Raw genomic sequence first — 13,589 nt, forward strand, 5'->3', positions numbered from 1 at the left:
CAATATTTTTTGCTCTCACCACATATACACTGTTAATATAAGATCCCGCTTGTATTAGGCCGGTCTACAGACATCTTTGTACGAGCTTGTGTGAGCTAGGCAACCTGTGAGTTACTCTGGATACCCACTGATAGAAACGATCCGAGTGCAGGTAATTTTGCACAGTTTAGTCCTTGGACTGCCCCTAGAGATAGCCTTCTACCATTGCTATCCTATTCAATCTTTCATGGATAGGGTATAATTATATCATTGTGTTCCTCATCTGAAAAGATTCCAGCTACAAAATCTTTCAATCAAAGAGACTTATTTTGCCAGCATGATGTCATCTCAGAATGACATCTAGTTACAGTCTAAGGTTTTAGATACAGGGAATATGGGACAAATTCTCCCTGAACTAGGATTGCTTTAGGCTTAGAAAAACAACCCTAAATGATAAATCCATCCATAGAAGGAATGAGCATAGGGAGATTGTCAGAAACACACAAGCAGTATATTAACCTTTAGCATAGTCATCTCCTCTATAGCTGACACCAGGATGCGTCTGAGACAACAGGGATCTACCTAGGATTTCTGTGAAAGCCTGGTGACCAGATTTTTGTCCTCACAACCCTGTAGGATCCCTGACATGGATGTATGCCATTTAGAACAACATTTAAGCTGTTTTAACAGCAGAATCCAAGTGTCACACAGTGACTTCGGGAATTGGGAAAGTTTTGTGCAATGCAATAGTATTAGGGCAAGAATCTCTGCTCAGCTCCACTTTTGATTTTCCTTTTGTTTCCATTCTTTTGAAGCTGTATATAAATACACGTGAGTCATGGACATTTCCTCAGCCTGTCTGGAAAGGAGCAAAAATTTCTGCTTTTCTTTCTGTTCCCAAGTCTCTGACACGCTCTTCCAATTAATGCCCCGTTCGTGAGCTGTTACCAAGTAAATCTGGTCAGATGTCATAGTTTCACAGACTCCAGGAAATTTACTTCTCATTATCTGGCATGAGAGCACTATGTCAATGGAATTACACTAATTTTAAAAAAGAATCAACCTCCAAGTGGAAGCAGCTACAGAAAGCCTAGGAGGCATAAAAACGGATAAAAGTAATAGGAGTTAAGTTCACTACATGTCACTTATATGAGTATAATCTGTAATAAGCTACTTTTAAAAACAATTTCAACAAAGATGAAAATACAATGAAAAAAAATATCAACCTATTCATGCAATTAATCATCAACCTAGAGAGAGCACCTCTTCCCAGGCAAGGGTTGGAGCAAAACTACTGGAATCATTCAGCAAGCAATTAGATGATCCTATGGGGAATGATGCACTACAAAGGTAATGAGCCACCTAGTTCTTACTTTCATAATGAGATTCTCCTGCTGTTCTTACAGAAAGTCTCTGGGGAATGCAATATCCAGCAGGCACACCATACCAAGACTTGAAATACACTCTGCAGAAAGCTAGTTGGCCCTTGCACACCATGGGTCCCTAACGTATAAAATATATCATCTCTATTTAGAAACCACACACTCCATTATGGGCATTATTTAAAGTTCTATTTGACTTATTAGAGACTTAGGTATATACTAAGTGCCTTTCTTCACAGTGCTACTCTTCTGAGCTGAAGAAAAGCAGTGATCACAATAAAAAAATGCTTCAGATGACCAAACAGACACAACAGGTCAGCTGACAGCTGCTCAGGAGACATCCATGTTCCCATCACAGGCATGCTTGCCCCAAACATCCACCACAGAAGGGGTCTAGGAGAGAGGAAAGTGTTAACCTCTGGACCCCTTGGTAGGAATCTTAGCGGACCCACCTAACAGCTTTACTATCCTGAATTTGGGAAGTGCTAAAGCCTGGATAGGTGAGAAGGAAGAAAGGGGTTAGGTGCCTCAAGGTGATGCTCAAGGAGGGCACAGCCATAGAAGGACAGTTTAGTCTGATAGTATATTCGCTTATCACTAGCTTAGCTCGTTCCCTCCTCAGGCAACGCAAATAACACTGTTATAAGACACTTTCTTCTAAGTCAGAACAAAAGTGATTTATTCCACCACTGCATTTGTTTTCCTGTGTACAGCAGAAACAACCCCATATGGCAAGTGAATTGTTGTAATAGATGGGAATTTGAAGAATATACCTTCAAAACTTGGGATCCGTTATGAACAGGCATCAGTACGTAAAGTACAAGATGTTAGTGAAGGGCACCTATTTTTATGTAGGGCATAAAACAAAACCTATTGAGAGGAAGGAATTTTGGATCTGTCTTTGCCTGTGTGGCAACTATAATTGGTTAATCATCACTAAAACTTTCATGGCTTCAGGATATGACTACAGTACTTTATCTATTATTTAGACACTTAATTTTAGTGAGGAAAAATACAATACTGCATGACTTTTTAAATGATGTTATAAGTACAATGTAAGTATGCATAATATTCATATTTTAAATAAACCCAGAAAGGAATTGTAAAGGTATACCAAAATCACATGTATGAAGATAATATGCGAGCAAATGAGTAAAAAGGTCATTTGTCGTTGCTGCTTCATTTAATTTTACATAAAATAAGTATATACTTTCTACAAGTAGCATCTGTCATGAGGGACAAAAAGGAAAGAAAGTGAATTTTATTTCTGAACTTATAAGAAACATCTTTGATGAGCAGAACAAACATCTGCAATACACCAATGTTGTGTATAGCTCAGCAAGATTTGGTTCAGTCTAAATAGAAACAGCATTTATGTACTTTACTGCATGCCAATATCTTTTTGTTGTAATTGTAGCACCGCTGAAGTCATCCAAGTTATGATAAGAGAAAACTTGTTCTATGTCTCCAAGTCATTTCAGTATAACACGGGTCTGTATTTTATTTCTAATGGTACAAGTGTATCTCAGTACCTATTGCAAGAAGCCCATTTCCTTGCCTAGAAATCAGCTGTATTAACACTGGTCTGCTGTACTTGGAGAGGAAGGGCTGAAGACTGACTGTCTCTAAGGGAGTGAGACGAATTCCCCAAGAGGGAAGAACTCCACAGTTTCTGTTATAGGTGGGAATATGTAGCACTACTCACCTTTACTGATTGGATTTTGTGTCCTTCAGACATTTCAGAGACACGTTTAGCTCTAGTGGAGAGTGGAATTTGGATTTCAGTAATTTAATAGTCTGACCCAGATTCATTTGTGTGTGTGTGACCCACTGCCTTCAGTCAGCACATGTGGGCATATGAAAGTTTATGTAAAACAATCGTGCAGGATTAAAACTTGACATTTGGTTATTTCACAGCTGTCAATACAAAGTTGGCATGTTCTAACAGTAGAAATTGACTTAAAATGAATAAAAATGACCCGGTTTTAAGCTTTAAAAAATCACTTATTATTTAGGCATTGCTTAAAAAATGTCTCATGTTTGACACGTGATTAGCCGCTGGAAGAAGCAAGTTCTTTTACATATACATTATTATATATTATTTGTAGGTTGTTTTATTTTTTTAAATCTTTAGTTGACAGGAGACTGCCTGAAAAAAATAAATGGCTCACCACCATAAGCTAACAGGGAGTCAAAGCTCTCATTCACATTATTGTCAAATGCAGTGGAGAAGTAAACCCCCTACAAAGTGACTTTTTGGTAGAGGGTTGTGCCAGACTCCTGATTGCAGTGCACAGGCTCACACCGTTATTTTCTTTGACTTGCCAAAGTTAGATTTGAAATAGCATGGAAGAACGGTTCAAGGAAATGAAAGTATAATTGTTCTGTCAATTATATTTCTGACTCTGGCAATCACATGCACATTGTGAAAAGAAAGTTCTTCAGTCTGTTTCATTATTTTTCTGTTTTGTTTTCTTCCTGGGAAGGAATAATGATGTCTCATTTGCATAATTCACTATAAGGAAGAAAACCCCATTTTTAATAGGAAACAGTAAATTCTGAATTAGTTCACTTCATAAACACTCACCAGTGGTTGCTACAGGATGAGGAAGAAGGTCTTGAAGACTATCTGGCAGAGGACTGCATATGAGATAGTTAAACGTTATTCTCCATGGAACTCTGCATCTATGACAGCGACATAATGCTCTCAGGATAACCCAGCATTTAACTCCAACATTTCATAAAAATGATCCATGCATTTCAAATGAATAATGAGGCTTGATTTAAGGAAGAACAAAGCTCAGAAAAAAGAAACAATGGAGTGCTTATTGAAGCATTATTTTGAGCACTGTTTTCCTTCACTGAAAGTTACGGTCAAGTAAAGTAATACAACTTTCTTTGAAACAGAATATCTTCCTTTTCCAACATTGCCCTTTTCCAAGGAAATCTGGTTTGTTGCTGTTTTAAAAAAAAAATCTGATTTGATCAGTTTCAACTCTGCAAAACAGAAACAACTTTAAAATGTTTATCAGCTAGCTCTAACCGCATGCAGATGTTAGAAGACACAATAAAAATAGTTAACAGCAGCTTTCTTTAAGAGGAAAAACAAGATTTTGGTGATGCCTAAACTGCCTTGGATTAGCAGGAGTTAAGGAAAACCCACAAGCACAACGGAATTCCCTTTCTTCCTTGGCTTTTCACACAAGAAACGCTTTTCTACCAGAATGAAATATCTTTTTAAGTGGCAGAGGCCCAGTCCTTTGAAGATGTGTTGTCAAAAGGCTGAATTAAATAGTACCAGCGGTACAGAGTACCACAGATATATCGGAGATTATAACATGGGCTTGAACACATCCCAGTAGATTAGGGAATGAACCCTTTTCTCCTGGTCATTTCAAGCCTTCCATGACACTGCAAAGGTGGTGGAATGGTCACTGGAAGCTCTGTGGATCTTTGCCTGAATCTCGCCATAAACACAAACATTTGCTTGTAATGGTTTTAAACTGAAAGAGGGGAGATTTAGATTAGATATTGGGAACAAATTCTTTACTGTGAGGGTGGTGAGACACTGGAACAGGTTGCCCAGAGAAGCTGTGGATGCCCCATCCCTGGAAGTGTTCAAGGCCAGGCTGGATGGGGCTTTGAGCAACCTGGTCTAGTGGGAGGTGTCCCTACCCATGGCAGGGGGGTTGGAACTCAGTGATCCTTAAGGTCCCTTCCAACTCTAACCATTCTATGATTCATGATCTAAATATCCACTAGTTCAGATACTCTAAAACAATAACATGATGTCGTGGTTTAGGCTGAATTGGCCTGTTATGGGTGACAGATGCTCTCCCCCCTCTTCTCGCTCCCAGGAGAAGAGGAGGAGAGATAAAGAGATTTGTGAGCTTAGAAGGAACTGAACTACTTTAATGAAATTTTAATAATAAAATTAAAAGGAAATAATGAAATAGGTATAATACATACAAAACCATATCAAGCTCCCAAGATTACATCACCAGCAGGCACTTGGGAAGTCCCAGACCGGAGTCAGTGATGAATGGGAATTGGATTCCAGCTCCAGATTCAGGAACGCATGGATCAGGATCAAAGGCAGATGAACAGACAGGGTCCTCTTCGGACATCGGCCATTGGAAAAAGTGAGAGCTGACCCTTTGATCCCTCAGCTTTTATACTGAGCATGGAGTAGATGGGATGGCATACCCTGTGGGGCAAATAACAAAATTAGCTGACCTTGGTAGTTATAGCAATAAGTATAAGCAAGAGCCTCTCTGCATACCGTTCTATGGCATGAAGTATAAACATTGGTCTTATCACTTTAAAAGAGAGCAGTTTTCTCCACAATATACTGTTAATTTCAGAGACTTGGAAAAACCCTAGCTAAAATGTAAAATTACTGATCAGTTGGTTCTGTTTTACCTCAAACCAGGACACATGATTTAAGATTATATAGCCCAAAGTAAATTCAGTGCTGAGTTCACTAGTGAATTGTTTCAGCTGGCAACAAACAAAATTTTGAACAAGTAATTCCTAAAATTAGTAGCAGAAATATTAAATGTATACAATATTGTAAGAACTTCAAGTTCTTAAACTTGGAAGTGCCACTTATTTCTTTCCCCCAATAGTTGCACATGCCAAGGGCCTCATTTGGATCAACTTCATCTCTAAATGCATATGCAACATTAGCTGCCTCAGCCAGACCGATGAACCACTTGGCTTTATTAAGTTTCTTAGCCATTTCCCAAAACTTGCTACTTAGTCTTTTGACAACTGTTCTGAGTGCTATAAAAACAGGTCGTGCCATTTGTTAATATATAACATTTCCTGCTCATTTTCAATTCCATACTCTTGGGATTTGCAGGTGAGTCTACATTACAGGTTATGAAGCATTAAAATGGTGGAACTCTCCGTGCTTGGAGATCACTGTACAGGGCTCGTGAAAATTTCATTAGGCAACACCGTAGGAAGTCTAACTGTAGTTCAGAGTAATTTTAACTGTGAGTTAAAATCTATTCCCATTATTAGCCAAGACTGCCGAGAATTTCTGCTTGGACATCCCCTATTCCTATGCTTTCTGGACCTCAGCCAAGCATCAAGAATCAAAGCCCCAAATCTTCCTCGTTCTTTACCTTTCCTTATTAAATAAAGATGAAAAACTGCAGTCTTATTTTCACTAGTCCAAATTCTTATCTGTTTCAAAATTGTTTGAATGCAGCAGAGGCTTATCATGAGGCAGTAAAATACCTCTTGGCCACTGGCTTCCATATTTTTTCCTACCTTTTGCAGTTCTAGTTTGTGTCAAATTTCCTAAGCCTGACGTCAGATACAACTACACTGTTATTGCCAACAATGTTTTATGGGCAGCTCTCTTTTAGTTGTTTTTGGCCAATTTCCATCTTCTGTGGAAAATGGATATAAATGGGAGAATCCTGTATTACCCATGTACGCTTGTTAACAGAATAAACCTCTACTTCCTTTTCCTCAAAAACCTCACTGAAAACATTCCTTTTTCACATGCTTCATACTCTTACTGATTAGACAGAATTTACTGAGATTTTTCACTTGTGATACCCAGCATGTTTATGTCCTAAAAAACTGTACAGAAAATAAGAGGGAGGGAGGAATCCAAAGGGGACAAGGAGAAAACACCATCGAAAATGTTTTCCAGCTCACCAGGTTTGTTTAAATTATTTGCCTTCTCATTGCTTAGGACAACTTTGCCTGTTGCATGAAAAATCTCAGGGCTCACTTTGACTGTAGCAGCAACTTTCCTAAAGATTTCTTATTTCTGCTGTTATTTTAAATCTTAACAAGTAGCTGAACTCTAATGCCTTTCTCTCCACTAATATAAAGCCCACAATTATCTGCCAGTTGGCTTAAGGATTTAAAATTCTTATAAAGGCTCTGCTGTCAACCTTTCACATTACGTTTGGGAATTAAACACACATACCCCCACACCAAAAAAAAATAAAATAGCCTTATCGCTTTCTGCAACGAAGTCAAATGATACAAATTATTTTCTTGCCATCCTTTTTGCACAAATAAATAGTCTGGAGTTCACAGCTTTGTTCCCAGTTCTCCTTTGACACAGGCAATGCCTGGGACCTACCAGCTGGAAGTCTGCCAGAGCTCTGAACTGTTCCTTCTCCTTCTTCTGGCTTGGTGAGTCAGCACTTGCTATTAAGGGTAAAGAATTACTGAAGAGGTTGTTTTCTTCAAAGCCTAAGAGGACGGGAGGAGGGGCGGGAGCAGGAGGGAGCTGTGAGGTTTTGTTTGGTTTGGTTTTTCTTTTGTTGTTTGTTTGGATTTTGTTTTCTGTTTCTTTGTCTGTTTGTGTTTTTTTAACACACAATAAGAAAATTAATATTTGACTCTTGAACTGATGTCTCTGACCTCTCTTGGGCTTCCTGGCATTTTTTGTTTATTTGTCTTTAAATAAAGAGTACCTGTAGCATCAGGTAAAAAAGGGGAGAAGTGACAAAAATTGAAATTTTTCCAAGAAAACCCAATAAACAGGCATTTAGAATGCAGACATTTCTGAGCCACCTTGTTGAGCACCATTAAATTCACCTTTATGCTGCAAATCCACCATACCAAAACATCTGAGACATGCCAGCAAACTGAATCACAAAGGAGTTCCTGTCAACATGCCCAAGTCTCTGAAAACTAGCCTAGTGACTGTTATTTATCTTTTAAATCTTTGACAGACATAAACCAAACTTATTTGGTGCAATATATGCAAATGTGCTATCAAATACTGGTGCCTTTCAGATTTCAAAGCACGTATTTTCTTATGCTGTCTTGCACATAATCTAGCCTCAAATAAAGGCATCAGTAATTTTTACTTGATTACACTATAATTATTCAAATATATTTAATTTTATACTCTGGACTAATTTCCATATCCGTTGTTATCATTAAAAGAGATTGTTATAGATAATGTATCTCATTTATTTCCCCTAATTGAAAAATGCAGTTCTTGGACAATAACAGTTATGACAACAACAACAATCCTCTTTAAAGGCTACTTTGGCAATATAGCTGTAATTATTGCAAACATAAACTGTGGCAAGCCATCACAATCAATAGCAGAGCAGAACAGAATCACAGAATCATAGAATTTTCTAGGTTGGAAGGGACCTTTAAGATCATCAAGTCAAACCATCAACCGAAGGACAAGCTCCCGACAGTTATCTTTGTTCTTTTTGCCTAGTTTCTGTGTCTTCACCACGATCCAATAGACAGTGTTGGAACTTTGCCAGGGAGCTCACAAAGTAAGCTTGTTATTTATAAAACTCTATAATATCCAGGCTATATCCCAAGTAAATTTAGTGTAGGTGTCTTGTACTGAAGACCCTCCAGAATCACAACCATCCCCAGCTGGACCTTCCAGCAATCGGTGACACCCAGCACAGCCCTGAGTCATGATGCAGCATCATCTTCTCTATGAAAATGTGTGCTTTCCCCAAATAACCTTTCTTGTTGGTGGATTCTTGCTGGATAAGGAAAGTGAGGAGGGGTAGAACAATTCACCAGAAAAAGTGCAGCTAGGAAACTGAAGACAAGAGTTACTTCTTCCTGGATCTACCCCAAAATTGGAAAGAGAACCAAGAAGGAAAATGTCAGACAAAAAGAGTGCACGGAAAAGATGAGAGAAGTGTGAGAAAGGTTAAAAAATGGAGACTGGGACTCCATTTTCCATAGAAAAAAATATCAGAAAAGGAGACAAGAAAATAAAACAAGGGGGAAATTAACTGTGAGAAAAGGAACCACATGCTGATAAAGAGGAAAACCAAAGGATAGTTGGAGACATAAGAGTGCAGATGCATGAATTTTGTATTTGCCAAACACCAACACAGCTCTGAGGAAGAGGTTCGGGTGCCACGTACTGGAATAAAAGAGGGGATGGAAATACCAAATGAAATGATGAAAATGAGAAGACAAAACAGTGTAAATAAAGAGTGGCATTAAGATTAAAAGCTCTTCGGGGGAAAGATTGCTTTTTTATTGTGTGCTTTTGCAGAAGTCAGTAGAATAGGATTTTTAGCATAAGTCTTTTCTCTGAGTACAAATAATTAACCATAACTGTCAAAATAATTCGTAAGACTACTGACTTTACAAATTATTTTGTGCCATTCTCAAGGGTAAGTGCTCCTTTCCCTCAACTAGCTACCCAAAAATCACCAGCGAACCTAGCTGCTTCCCTTGACAGCTCATCTTATCTTTCTCTTTTCTTTATTTCAGCTTGAATTATGGGCAAATTAATACACTTTCTACCTTATAAGCAGAGCCAAAGAAACCCCATACAGTTAGCTCTGTGCTGAAGCTGACTGCATTTTGTTTGAATTTGTAAAGAACACCCTTCTGCTGGCACTTGGCACCGCTTTTTCAAAGCCAAGTATTTTGGATAGGTAAATAACAAATGCTGGGTTTGTCAGATCTCTGGAACATTGGCATTTTACCATGGATATTGCAGTGTCTGATTACCACACTACAGTGTTAATATCTCTTTTTAAATGTATGCTCTCAAGAAAATTAGTTTCCCTACAATCACATTTAATCATTAACTTATACTTACAAAATATGGACCAATTCCAGCAGAGCCTACTCGCTCTTCCTTCATACTGATGTTCTTCTCTTCCATTACATAACATTGGGCTGATTTTTTAGCAGGAACAAAATGGCAGAGAATGAAAGCCCAGAGAGTATTATCTGCTCTGGCTGCAGACATGAACCGTGCTTTGAACTGTCTGGATGCAAATCCAGTCCAGTCTACAAGCATGCATCCGTGGCTTTCAGAACATGCCAAGAGCCCCACCTTCATCAGACGCACACGTGTCTGCAGTGTTCTTCCAAGGTCCATCCAGTAGCACTGCATTTCGGGCAGTGAGCTGTCAGCTGAAGATGGCAATGATCCTATACATCTGCTATCCACTGCATTTGTCCATGTTCTAGCTATCCAACAGCACAGTATGTTGTGAGAAAAGGGAGAATTGGATAACTTTAGTGTTGAAAGCCTTTTGTTATCCTTCTGTGAACTCCTTCAAGTTTCTTACTATCTTGATTTCTAAGTGAAAATATTCTTCAGGTGCAATTTCTCAATAAAACCCAAACAAAACCAAACACCACAGTGTACCATCGCTTTCTCTTACAGCCCTTTTGAAGTAAAATAAGTGGACTAGCAAGGATTTCTTTCTTTACAGTCATGCCATTACTGTGCATGCGAATGACTATCTTCCCAGCGCCAGTTGTCAGATAGCCCTGTTGTATTGGATCAGTGCAATTTTAATTTCTGTAGATTAAATAATTGCAATTGAAATAGAATCAATAAAAGGCAGGCAGGTTGCTAAACTGATCTTCTCCAGGATCCTTCTCCATAGTTCTCTCCATCCTTCCTCCATTGTTACCTATTGACTAAGATGTAAGACTGAAGGGAAAATAGAAGGCAGTGGAGATTTGTATTTACAAGAATAAGTAAGTTATTTTGTTTGCCCGTGCATTTTCCAATAACGTGGACTCTGAATTCTTGAAAAACTGGTGGACACATTTTAAGAGAATCTGGAAAGAAAAAATAATTCATGCCATCTTTGTACCGGTCTTCGTAATATTTTACCTTTTTGCTAACTGTGACCGTAGCACATATATACTGTAGAACTTTTTTTTTTTTTTTTAAGCAGAAACCAAAAGAATAAATGGGACATCCATTTTTAGACAATTTCCTCAATCCATAGAAGTAACTTGAAGAGATTTAGAGGAATGTCACTGTGCTGAAGGTCAGTTGCCACCTCTGCACAAGACTTTTTTGAAACTTAAATGCATGCACTCTTTAGTGCCAGATTCCTTTTTTCTAAATAAAATCTCACTGCTATCTCTAAAGAACCCATTTTTGTACTAGCAGCAACTACATTGCAATAGTATAAACTTGCACTAGTGTGCATGCTGATCATGTCTCAGCACATTTGAATGAGCAAGGCTTCCCTGTAATTGCAGTATTGTTATAAATCCAATAAATAATAATGCAGCATGAAACTACACTTGCTCTTTATGCTGTCATACCACATCATAAATTCATACGGAATGATTTGTCTAGTCTCAAACTAAAGGACCCACTCAGAAAGCTTCTTTCCAGTTTTTTCTTCTGTGTTTATAAATTGCAGTCCCCAATACTCTTGGGAGAGCTAAAAATGAGCTGAAGGCGGGGTGGGGTGGGGGGAAGTGTGTTGCCTAGGAGGCAAAATAGCCTCACATGTTCACAAAAATAAGTGAAAACAACAAATCTGCATCAACTTGCCTTAAATAACAGTCACATAATGACACGCAGCAGTACTCGCAGAGACAGCTGGTCCTTATTGAAATAAGGAGGGGAAAGAGGATAAGACAGAAAGTAGCATCCTTGAGTACTGATGTGGTTCTTTTCTTAAATTGTAAATGTCTCTAAATAGCTACTACAACGCAGGACACAGTTTTAGACAAACCTATGATAGAAAAACATTTCCAACTTTTCCTACATCAAGAGAAAATATGATTTGTAGCAGCTTCTGGCAGTACTAACATGAGCTAGTACCAGTTATATCCAGCAAGTAATTTATAGCTAAGCCGGACTGACACTTCAAGGAGCACCTTTCAGCAACAGGGAGGGACTCATCAGTTTGAGGAATATTCTTAACACTGGAGCTGCTTCCTCACTTTCAAAACTACCTTCTGATGTAAACCTCCAGCGTGTGATTGATCTGACACTAGGTCCAACAGTCCTTGACAGCCTCCCACGTCTGCTGTAGGCAGTAAGCAGCCAGTTGTCTGCTCTTCAGAGGTTCGGCAATTAACAATTCATTTTATCATGCAATATTAACAGCTGTAATAACAAAGCCAACCTTAGCAGCAGCAATATGAATAACAAAAAAAGGAAAAAACAAAACCTGCAACACTCAGAAGACAATTAAAAGAAGATGGTTTCTTTAGAAAAGGGGAAGTTGGTGATTCAGGGATGAAAATAGGGAGAAGGAAGCAGAAAAGCTGGAGCCCAAAGAGGTGCCTCCCCACCTCAGTTGTGGGCTGAGAAGTCACAGCTGGCTTGACGACTTTGAAACAGAACACCAAAACACATTTGCATTCAAGGCAAAACAGGTGCACATACCAGTCCCACAGCTCCCCATACACATCAATCGCCTGGCCATGATGAAGGTGCCACATGCAGACACCACCACCTTTCCTCAGCCCCTAGGCTGCCTCTCTGGCAGTGAGGCTGACAAAGGGACCCGTTGAGGAAAAACACCATACAGTGGGAGTAGAAAAGCTTGGCCACTTGGCTCACTAGATGGGATCACTTGACCCTTAAGCAAAAATCACAAGGAGGAAAGGACTTAACATATCACAGATGGTGACAAAGGCTTCACTTGTCCCCTCGTTTCTATTACAATTACATTAACATTTTTCTTTCTGATTTTGGCAAAGGTTTTAGTAAACTATCAATAGGGCAGGATGTTTCTGGTAGTTATCTCTTCAGGCTGAAGGAGCCAGGGCCCTGAACGGGGGAAGAAGTGGCTGACCATCCACCAGTCCAATCACTGCCAGCAACAAGCAAGATCACAGAATCTTCATGGTTGGAAGGAACATTTGAGATCATCAAGTCCAACAAAAAAAAAAAAAAAAACAAAAAAAACACCACAAAAAACCACCGCACCCCACACCCACCCACAAACAGACACAAACCAACAATCTCGGGCACTACAGCACGCCCTGAAGATGAACTCCTCAGCGGAACAAAAGACACAAAAACAGGGGTTAATTTTAAATATCAGTATAAATATAGGATCACAGAGCTGCAGGTACAAAACTACCTTTTTTTTTTTTTTCCTCAAAAGACAGATGTCCGATTTCCTTATCCCACTGCAGAGCTCTACACGCGTTCTCGCCTTGTTTCAAATCCTGAACTCCTACTGGAAATTATTCATGCAGACCAAAGCCGAACTGAATGCAAGTGATCTGCATTGCAGATAAGGAAGCTAAAGGATGTGTTTGGGAAGGAAAAGTTAAACTGTTGGCTAAATTACTTGACTTAAATACTTGTCTCCAAAGATTATATTATTTAATCCTGTTGATATTTGCATGGTGATAGTTAGGTTTCATATTTTAATCTGTCTGAATTAAAGTGAATAAATTGGGTGATAAATCTTTAAAAATCACTCCTATCTCACCGATTTTATCTTTCCTTTGGGAATCAATGCT

This window comes from Numenius arquata, chromosome 3 (genome assembly GCF_964106895.1).
Source record: "Numenius arquata chromosome 3, bNumArq3.hap1.1, whole genome shotgun sequence".
NCBI lineage: Eukaryota > Metazoa > Chordata > Aves > Charadriiformes > Scolopacidae > Numenius > Numenius arquata.